Genomic DNA, 11,867 nt, shown 5'->3' with positions numbered 1-11,867 from the left:
CCCCTGTCCATAGTAAACCCTGTCCATAGTAACCCCTATCTGTAGTAACCCCTGTCCATAGTAAGCCCTATCTGTAGTAATCCCTGTCCATAGTAACCCCTGCCCATAGTAACCCCTATCTGTAGTAACCCCTGTCCATAGTAACCCCTGTCCATAGTAACCCCTGTCCATAGTAACCCCTATCTGTAGTAACCCCTATCTGTAGTAACCCCTGTCCGTAGTAACCCCTACCCATAGTAACCCCTGTCCATAGTAACCCCTGTCCGTAGTAACCCCTATCTGTAGTAACCCCTGCCCATAGCAACCCCTGTCCATAGTAACCCCTGTCCATAGTAACCCCTATCTGTAGTAACCCCTGTCCATAGTAACCCCTGTCCATAGTAACCCTGGCTATAATAACCCCTGGCTATGCTAACCCCTGGCTATAGTAACCCCTGTTCATAGCAACCCCTGCCCATAGCAACCCCTGTCCATAGTAACCCCTGTCCATAGTAACCCATATCTGTAGTAACCCCTGTCCATAGTAACCCCTGTCCATAGTAACCCCTGTCCATAGTAACCCCTGTCCATAGTAACCCCTGTCCATAGTAACCCCTGTCCATAGTAACCCCTATATGTAGTAACCCCTGTCCGTAGTAAGCCCTGTCCATAGTAACCCCTGTCCATAGTAACCGCTATCTGTAGTAACCCTTATCTGTAGTAACCCCTGTCCATAGTAACCCCTGTCCATAGTAACCCCTTTCCATAGTAACCCCTATCTGTAGTAACCCCTGTCCATAGTAACCCCTGTCCATAGTAACCCCTATCTGTAGTAACCCCTGTCCATAGTAACCCCTGTCCGTAGTAAAACCTACCCATAGTAACCCCTGCCCATAGTAACCCCTATCTGTAGTAACCCCTGTCCATAGTAAACCCTGTCCATAGTAACCCCTATCTGTAGTAACCCCTGTCCATAGTAAGCCCTATCTGTAGTAATCCCTGTCCATAGTAACCCCTGCCCATAGTAACCCCTATCTGTAGTAACCCCTGTCCATAGTAACCCCTGTCCATAGTAACCCCTGTCCATAGTAACCCCTATCTGTAGTAACCCCTATCTGTAGTAACCCCTGTCCGTAGTAACCCCTACCCATAGTAACCCCTGTCCATAGTAACCCCTGTCCGTAGTAACCCCTATCTGTAGTAACCCCTGCCCATAGCAACCCCTGTCCATAGTAACCCCTGTCCATAGTAACCCCTATCTGTAGTAACCCCTGTCCATAGTAACCCCTGTCCATAGTAACCCTGGCTATAATAACCCCTGGCTATACTAACCCCTGGCTATAGTAACCCCTGTTCATAGCAACCCCTGCCCATAGCAACCCCTGTCCATAGTAACCCCTGTCCATAGTAACCACTATCTGTAGTAACCCCTGCCCATAGCAACCCCTGTCCATAGTAACCCCTGTCCATAGTAACCCCTGGCTATAGTAACCCCTGTTCATAGCAACCCCTGCCCATAGCAACCCCTGTCCATAGTAACCACTATCTGTAGTAACCCCTGCCCATAGCAACCCCTGTCCATAGTAACCCCTGTCCATAGTAACCACTATCTGTAGTAACCCCTGCCCATAGCAACCCCTGTCCATAGTAACCCCTGTCCATAGTAACCCCTGACCATAGTAACCCCTGACCATAGTAACCCCTGTCTATATTAACCCCTGCCCATAGCAACCCCTGTCCATCGTAACCCCTGTCCATAGTAACCACTATCTGTAGTAACCCCTGCCCATAGCAACCCCTGTCCATAGTAACCCCTGTCCATAGTAACCCCTGGCTATAGTAACCCCTGTTCATAGCAACCCCTGCCCATAGCAACCCCTGTCCATAGTAACCACTATCTGTAGTAACCCCTGCCCATAGCAACCCCTGTCCATAGTAACCCCTGTCCATAGTAACCACTATCTGTAGTAACCCCTGCCCATAGCAACCCCTGTCCATAGTAACCCCTGTCCATAGTAACCCCTGACCATAGTAACCCCTGACCATAGTAACCCCTGTCTATATTAACCCCTGTCATAGGCCAACCCAGTAGACAGGGGTGGAACTCACATCAAGCAGCAAATAATATAAAGCCCTTGATCCTCACCAACATCCTCTCTTCCTACTTTTCCCTCACTCCTCTCTCTTCGGGCAAGATTCATGAAAACCCTGTTGTTACCTGCGGGGAAATACCCAAGAGATCATAGCAGCACAGGCATGTTCCTCGTCTTACTCCAAATATCTGGCATGTATTTACTGAGCTGAGGTTTGAGTTCCAGAGCTCTCTGTGGCCTCAGGCTGAGTGGACATGGTTGTCATGACATTTAAGCAGCAACATTCTAACCTCGTCCTCCTAATTTCCCTATAACGATACAGAGAAAATGTAGACTTATAATTGGTACACAGCTTATGAATTTGATGAATTGTAAATGTTATGTGGTCTTTATGAGTTTGATGGATTGTAGCTGGAGTGCATTCGGAAAGTATTCAGACGCCTTGACTTTTTCCACATTTTGTTAAATTACAGCCTAATTATAAAATTGATTAAATTCAATGTTTTCCTCGTCAATCTACACACAATACCCCATAATGAAACTACAATCGAAATCTTTGCTAATTTATTCAAAATAAAAAATGTATCCTTGAGATGTTTCAACAACTTGATTAGAGTCCACCTGTGGTAAATACAATTGATTAGACATGATTTGGAAAGGCACACACTTGTCTATATAAGGTCCCACAGTTGACAGTGCATGTCAGAGCAAAAACCAAGCTATGAGGTCGAAGGAATTGTCCGTACAGCTCCGAGACAGGATTGTGATCTGGGGAAGGGTACCAGAAAATATCTGCAGTATTTTATTTTATTTAACCTTTATTTAGCTAGGCATTGAAGGTCCCCAAGAACACAGTGGCCTTCATCATTCTTAAATGGAAGAAGTTAGGAACCTCCAAGACTCTTCCTAGAGCTGGCCGCCTGGCCAAACTGAGCAATCAGGGGAGAAGGGCCTTGGTCAGGGAGGTGACCAAGAACCCGATGGTCACTCTGACAGAGCTATAGAGTTCCTCTGTGGAGATTGGAGAACCTTCCAGAAGGACAACCATCTCTGCAGCACTCCACCAATCAGGCCTTTATGGTAGAGTGGCCAGATGGAAGCCACTCCTCAGTAAAAGGCACAAGGCAGCCCGCTTGAAGTTTACCAAAAGGCACCTAAAGACTCTTAAACCATGAGAAACATGATTCTCTGGTCTGATAAAACTAAGATTGAACTCTTTGGCCTGAATGCCAAGTGTCACATCTGGAGGAAACCTGGCACCATCCCTACCGTGAAGCATGGTGGTGGCAGCATCATGCTGTGGGGATGTTTATCAGTGGCAGGGACTGGGAAACTACTCAGGATCAATGGAAAATATGAACGGAGCAAAGTACAGAGAGATCCTTGCCCCCCCAAAAATTGTCAAAGACTCCAGTCACCCGAGTCATAAACTGTTCTCTCTGCTACCGCACGGAAAGCGGTCCCGGAGCGCAGAATCTAGATCCAAAAGGTGACTTAACAGCTTCTACCCCAAAGCAATAAGACTGCTGAACAATTCATCAAATGGCCACTCTCAGCCGCTAGGCCACCTGAAACCCATATGAATTGAATCATTTTCTGACTGCGAACCTTTTTGTTTCACAGTAAATGATAGGGTTCCATACCCCACCCTACCATTACAAATACAGGTCTTCATCACTGAAAACTGCTGAGTTTGATATCATTTTTTTTAAAGTTTACAAACAGCGTTTCAAACAATTTTATAATTTCTTGCAAAAGTATATATAAAAAAAATATTTAAAAAAATTGTACCTTTAATTTCAATTATCTAAAAACGTTTTAACTCAGATTTGTCTCATTTTCGCATATGTTGTAATTTAGACCCTAATTTACATGATCTGTTGTGGACGTTATCGGTTGAAATACAGCACAGTCTTGAATACATTGTGGGTGTCATTTAAATCATAGAAACAGAACTCATAGAATGGACCTATCCCTTCAGACTACTACAATTTAGCTGGTACATCATTGACATTTAAATGTAATTCAATAGGTTTCTTATGGAGGGTTGACCATTCCATTTAAAACAATGGATATTCCCACTCAAGTCGACATTCTCAGATGTGTGAACCTACAACCGTCTTTGTGGTACCATTTGAAAGTTTAAATTTAAAATTGTATTTCAATTTTAGTACATTTATCAGCAAAAACATCACACCCACCCTGTATTCAAGGGCATGTCGAGTCTCAACCGAGCGTGATGTCAAATGTACACGTTTTTAGATCATGTGTTTAGATCATATTTAATGTCATAGACATTAAAAGGTAAAGGTATTGTGTGTGTTCACCATTTATTCATCATTACTCCCATATTAACAAACCATTTACTAATCATTAGTAAATGTATTTTTTCAGTCCTTCATCTAAAGTGGGTGCTATTTATATTTTAGAAATACTTTCTAAATGTTTTGAGGGACCAATGTCTGTCCATTGTATGAGTTATTCTTTTATTTGTATCTTTTATTTTTATTGGCCAGTCTGAGATATGGATTTTTCTTTGCAACTCTGCCTAGAAGGCCAGCATCCCGGAGTCGCCTCTTCACTGTAGACATTAAGACTGGTGTTTTGCGTGTACTATTTAATGAAGCTGCTGTTGAGGACTTGTGAGGCGTCTGTTTCTCAAACTAGACACTCTAATGTACTTGTCCTCTTGCTCAGTTGTGCACTGGGGCCTCCCACTCCTCTTTCTATTCTGGTTAGAGACAGTTTGCGCTGTTCTGTGAAGGATGTAGTACAGATCTGTACGAGATCTTCAGTTTCTTGGCAATTTGTCGCATGGAATAGCCTTCATTTCTCAGAACAAGAATAGACTGACGAGTTTCTGGCCATTTTGAGCCTGTTAACGAACCCACAAATGCTGATGCTCCAGATACTCAACTAGTTTAAAGGCCAGTTTTATTGCTTCTTTAATCAGAACAACAGGTTTCAGCTGTGCTAACATAATTGCAAAAGAGGTTTCTAATGATCAACTGGCCTTTTAAAATAATAAACTTGGATTAGCTAACACAACGTGCCATTGGAACACAGGAGTGATGGTTGCTGATAATAGCGCTCTGTACGCCTATGTAGATATTCCATTAAAAATCTGCCATTTCCAGCTACATTAGTCATTTACAACATTAACAATGTATACACTGTATTTGTGATCAATGTTATGTTATTCTAATGTACAAAAATGCGTGCTGTACTTTCAAAAACAAGGACATTGTGAAGTGACCCCAAACCTTTGAACGGTAGTGTGTATATATTATACATGAAGGAAACAAATAATTTAATTAATTTTAGAATAAGACTGTAACGTAACAAAATGTGGAAAAATTCACCCCATAATGACAAATCAAAAACAGGTTTTTAGACATTTATTACAAAAATAGCTAATTTACATGAGTATTCACACCCTTTACTAAGTACTTTGTTGAAGCACCTTTGGCAGCGATTACATCATAGTCTTCTTGGGTATGACGCTACAAGCTTGGCACACCTGTATTTTGGGAGTTTCTCCCATTAATCTCTGCAGATCCTCTCAAGCTCTGTCATGTTGGATTTTATTTTTATTTGTATTTAACCTTTTATTTAACTAGGCAAGTCAGTTAAGAACAAATTCTTAATTACAATGACGGCCTAACAAAAGGCAAAAGACCGCCTGCGGATACGGGGGCCTGGGATTAAAAGGAAAAAAAAATATATATATAAATATAGGACAAAACACACATCATGACAAGAGAGACAACACAACACTACATGAAGAGAGACCTAAGACAACAACATAGCAAGGCAGCAACACATGACAACATAGCATGGTAGCAACACAACATGACAACAACATGGTAGCAACACAACATGACAACAGCACAAAACATGGTACAATAATTTACTGGGCACTAAGGGCAAGAAGGTAGAGACAACAATACATCACACAAAGCAGCCAAAACTATCAGTAAGAGTGTCCATGATTGAGTCTTTGAATTAAGAAATTTAGATAAAAACGGTCCAGTTTGAGTGTTTGTTGAGGCTCGTTCCAGTCGCTAGCTGCAGCGAACTGAAAAGAGGAGCGACCCGGGGATGTGTGTGCTTTGGGGACCTTTAACAGAATGTGACTGGCAGAACGGGTGTTGTATGCGGAGGATGAGGGCTGCAGTAGATATCTCAGATAGGGGGGAGTGAGGCCTAAGAGGGTTTTATAAATAAGCAACAACCAGTCGGTCTTTTAACGGGTATAAAGAGATGACCAGTTTACAGAGGAGTATAGAGTGCAGTGATGTGTCCTATAAGGAGCGTTGGTGGCAAATCTGATGGCCAAATGGTAAAGAACATCTAGCCGCTCGAGAGCACCCTTACCTGCTGATCTATAAATTATGTATCTGTAATCTAGCATGGGTAGGATGGTCATCTGAATCAGGGTTAGTTTGGCAGCTTTGGTGAAAGAGGAGCGATTATAGAGGAAACCAAGTCTAGATTTGATATGTGCTGAGAGAAGGACAGTGTACCGTCGCAGCCATACTCCCAAGTACTTGTGTGAGGTGACTACCTCAAGCTCTAAACCCTCAGAGTTAGTAATTACACCTGTGGGGGGAGGGGCATTCTTCTTACCAAACCACATGACCTTTGTCTTTGAGGTGTTCAGAACAAGGTTAAGGGCAGAGAAAGCTTGTTGGACACTAAGAACGCTTTGTTGTAGAGCATTTAATACAAAATCCGGGGAGGGGCCAGCTGAGTATAAGACTGTGTCATCTGCATATAAATGGATGAGAGAGCTTCCTACTGCCTGAGCTATGTTGTTGATGTAAATTGAGAAGAGCGTTGGGCCTTAGATCGAGCCTTGGGGTGCTCCCTTGGTGACAGGCAGTGGCTGAGACAGCAGATTTTCTGACTTTATACACTGCACTCTTTGAGAGAAGTAGTTAGCAAACCAGGCCAAAGACCCCTCAGAGACACCAATACTCCTTAGCCGGCCCACAAGAATGGAATGGTCTACCGTATTCAAAGCTTTGGCCAAACAAAATAGCAGCACAACATTGCTTAGAATCAAGGACAATGGTGACATCATTGTGGAACTTTAAGGTTGCAGTGACACATCCATAACCTGAGCAGAAACCAGAATGCATACCAGAGAGAATACTATAGACATCAAGAAAGCCAGTCAGTTGATTATTGACAAGTTTTTCCAACAGTTAGGAACAGCTTGATCTTCCCCTATCAAAATAAAGGACGAACTAGGCTTGGCGATGATAGGGGCAGCAACCTTAAAGGAGAAAGGGTCTTCTGACCCAGAAGTTTTATTGGGGTCAAGTTTAAGGAGCTCCTTTAGCACCTCGGACTCAGAATTCAGAATGGGGAGTATCGCTGCACAGCTATTTTCAGGTGTCTCCAGAGATGATTGATGATCGGGCCACTCAAGGACATTCATAGACTTGTCCCAAAGCCAATCCTGCATTGTCTTGGCTGTGTGCTTAGGGTCGTTGTCCTGTTGGAAGGTGAACCTTCATCCCAATCTGAGGTCCTGAGCGCTCTGGAGCAGGTTTTCATCAAGGATCTCTCTCTCTGTAATTTGCTCTGTTCATCTTTCCCTCGGTCCTGACTAGTCTCCCAGTCCCTGCCGCTGAAAAACATCCCCACAATGTGATGCTGCAACCACCATGCTTCACTGTAGGGATGGTGCCAGGTTTCCTCCAGACATGATGCTTGGCATTCAGGCCAAAGAGTTCAATCTTAGTTTCATCAGACCAGAGAATCTTGTTTCTCATGGTTTAAGAGTCTTTAGGTGCCTTTTGGTAAACTTCAAGCGGGCTGTCATGTGCCTTTTACTGAGGAGTGGCTTCCTGGCCACTCTACCATAAAGGCCTGATTGGTGAAATGCTGAAATCTAGAGCTCTGTCAGAGTGACCATCGGGTTCTTGGTCACCTGCCTGACCAAGGCCCTTCTACCCCAATTGCTCAGTTTGGCCGGGCGGCCAGCTCTAGGAAGAGTCTTGGTGGTTCCAAACATCTTTCATTTAAAAATGGAGGTCACTGTGTTCTTGGGGACCTTCAACGCTGCAGACATGTTTTGGTACCCTTTCCCAGATCTGTGCTTTGACACAATCCTGTCTCGGAGCTCTACAGACAATTCCTTCGACCTCATGACTTGGTTTCATGAAGGCGCTGTGTGTGTGTGTGTGTGTGTGTGTGTGTGTGTGTGTGTGTGTGTGTGTGTGTGTGAGAATAACTTGCTTACTAACATTTACAAATGTGGGAGTAATGATTCATAAATGCCTTATACATGGTTTATTATGGACCCTTAAAATAAAGTATTTCCAAAATATGTTTTTTTTAAATTAAAACCCTTTTTTCCCCCAATAAATTATTAAATAGTTTGACAACCCTGTTTGTAAGCTTTCAAATGATATCAAACTCAACCGTTTATCTTTGTCAGTCATGAAGACATGGAAGTATCATGGTACGGTGGGGTATGCAAAAAAAATGGGTCAACTTTGAGCACCTCTTATCTCCTGAAATCGTACGGAATGACCCCAAGACAACACTCTCTAGCCTCTACGTGCTCTCTTGTCTTGACCGAAAATAACATAATCGGAGTCATGTTGCACATTAATTAATTGCATTAAAGTCAAAGAACACAAGTCAGGCAGATCATAAAGCAGCTGGTATTCTCCACTTGTTATGTAGGCATGTCTTTGTAATTTATGTCAGCAACTTCTAGAACCAGCTTGCACTGTGGCTTTGGGTCATGATGGCTCCTTTTGGGTCACGATCACCCCCTTTGGGATCACGATCACTCCTTTTGGGTCCGGAGAGTAAAATCATAACATGCACGTGTTTGTTTGTGAATGTTTCATGGACATCTAATTTTGTTCTGAAATGACCAACTTGGGAATGTGGCTGGCAGTAGATCCACAGATATCCCACTGGGCACAGACATTAACGTCCATTCCATGTTGGTTCAACGTGGAAACAGCGTTGATTCGACCGGTGTGTGCCCAGTGGGCTGTTGTTGGAAGCTGTGCTGTAGAGTGAATTTAGGCATATGTTAGTAATACAGTAGCCTACTATAAACTATAAACTATAAAACGAGTTCTGCAATGGTAGGCATTTCCTCTAACTGCACACGTCATGCAATGTCTGTATGTTACAGTGAAGTGATATAGCTTCCCTTCTCTGTTGACAGTTTAGACTTTTGGAACGCCACACTAAATGAAAACGGTACTTATGTCCCCTATATACCCAAATGGCCCGGTTGTTTACACACTTGTCCATCAGGTTTGGCTCCATGCGGTCTCCCATATGTATCCAAAAGATTATGAGAGGTCTTCAAAACCAACGTTGCCATTTCTGAGCTCCGTAAGTGCACCGTGTTTAGAGATGGCGCAGATTGGAGATCCCGTGTCAATATCAACAGTCAGATTCCTTTAATCTTACAGGCTACATCTTTCTGCAGAGTAGTCAAACTTTGTATGTTTTATATTTAAAGAGTGAAAATTTGAATCAGAGAATGTGTGTATTTCTGTCTTGTTTGCTCATGCGACAACTTTATTTAGCCTATTCTGTAGCTAATAATTTGAGGAAAAATAAATAATAGGTTGACCCAGGACTGCCCGCCATAAAACGTTTGAATTTAATGAGAGTGCTTAAAGGTCTATTTTTATAGTCACATTATGTTAGTCACAGTAAAGTAGTAATGTTTTCAGTATTTCCGATAACTTTAACGTTGTTGTCAAAACCTCAAGTTCCGAGCACTATTTACTAGAAGCTGACGTTATTTGAGGTTCATTCTATTCACCTGGAAATATACTTCTGAGTAGTGAAAAGTTCATTTAAAAGCCAACTGGGAAGCATTGAAGTTTTACAGTGTCTTAAATTGGTTACCCTTTTCTGTTCATTTCAAATGGAGCTCAAAAGGTTGTAGGCCTAGATTCCCTGAGAAAAAAATAATCATTCCCTTGCAATCTGATTTATTTTCTGTGAAATCACAACTTCGGTCATTTTACACTCCAATTCATTAATGTTTAAGGTAATGGCGATGCCCACCTGCACTATATTTAGCCTCGAAAATAGGCCCAAAAAAACGCTTTTATTTATTTATTATGAAGTAGACTATTTAGGCCTACTGATCCGACAACTATTTAACGAAAATTCCTTTTTTATTTTTTTATTAAATGTCGTTATTTTTTATGTTGGTACTATACGACCTCTACCTGTTCAGCCTTTTGTGGCTGGCGATTCGCGATATTTGGCTTTTGGTACTGTGTCCTCTGCAACGGATTAACGCCTAATGAATAAAAAAACTATTTTTATTTTACATTTCTGATAATGTTCCATTGACATGTATAAAATGTGTAGGTGTTTTCTAATGTATCGTTTCCCAGTTGAGCTCTAACTGAAGCATTGCGATGATCGTACCAGATGCATTGTTATATTTCTAGTCAACTTTTTAAGTTTTACAAACAAACACGAAGAGAGAAGTTCGCTAACTCTATTCAAATCTTACCTTAATAACATTGGAATTATTCCACAATTCTGACGACGGATCAGCTCTTAGAGAGATATTACCATCTATGGCTGCAGATAGGCTGTTGAGGCGGCGTATTACGCTTAACCAATACTAATGCACTAAAATCACAGATTGGACACATTATTGTTGTCATCTTGTCACACGTCATGAAACACATTGAGGCAAAAAAAACACAGACTGTAGCTTAGTAAAAAAATACAACTCAATTGATTGAACATGAAATTGATTTCAATATGATTGAAATAGGCTGTATAGGCGCATGTAGCCTACATGTATATTTTAATTACAGTCGTCACGGTTTTCAGTTGAATCATTTTTTATCCTTAATTTGTTAGTAACACTTGCAAATACTTGGGCAACTTTGTATTTGTTTTCAACTTCGTGCTGAAGTTATACGGTTCTAACGATCATAATGCTACATAAGGCTGTGGGAAACGAGTCCCTGGTTAATTTCATTCGATATTGTACGTGGTTATTCTGAATATCTTCAGTTGTCAGTTTCTATTGACCTCTGACCTCTGAAATAATCAACTGCTTGTTTGTTTCGACGTTTTATTTTATTTGAAATTATCAAATGCAACGGAGTAATTGCATAACTTGTCCTTCTGCTCTATTTGATTTCATGCAATTGTATTTAGTTGTTGTTTGTTTTTAACTCAAGACTGTCTCAAGAATTGGAAAATAAGATGTTTTGAAAATAAATGGAAACAAGCAAATGCCACAAGAAAGCAAGACATATCCATATCGAATATGACACACACACACACATTAATACCATTACCAAACTAAAACACGTAGTAAACAGATAATAAATGCCACACTGTCTTCCCGCCAAGACGATCCGACAAGCAGAGGTTGTAGATGGCCAAAACGTTCTCCCCGTCCAGACTTTCCAAAGGCTGTTGGGATATAGCAGTGGTAAAAAAAAATGTATTTCTGTACCCGTTTTCCTGGTGTTAAATGCATTATTCAAGGCAGCCGGTCCAGCAGTATAATGACAAACTCTGTTGCTATTGCTTGAAAGGGTCTATGAAGTCTAATCGATAGGAGAAAATAAAAGCTAGCGCAAAACTAAGATATCTCGTCTATTCAGTAGATTTTAGGTGATGTTCATCTTCAACCAAAATGCCTTAGTTGAGTTTCGTTGTGGATATTCAAAATGTAGCCAACAACATTTAAGAAAAAATGCCTAACAGATGGCCCACTAATGTTTTTAATATGTATCGGCAGTGTTCTACTGAAATGATGCG

Source organism: Oncorhynchus clarkii, chromosome 9 (genome assembly GCF_045791955.1).
Source record: "Oncorhynchus clarkii lewisi isolate Uvic-CL-2024 chromosome 9, UVic_Ocla_1.0, whole genome shotgun sequence".
NCBI lineage: Eukaryota > Metazoa > Chordata > Actinopteri > Salmoniformes > Salmonidae > Oncorhynchus > Oncorhynchus clarkii.
Note: the sequence above shows the minus strand (reverse complement) of the source record.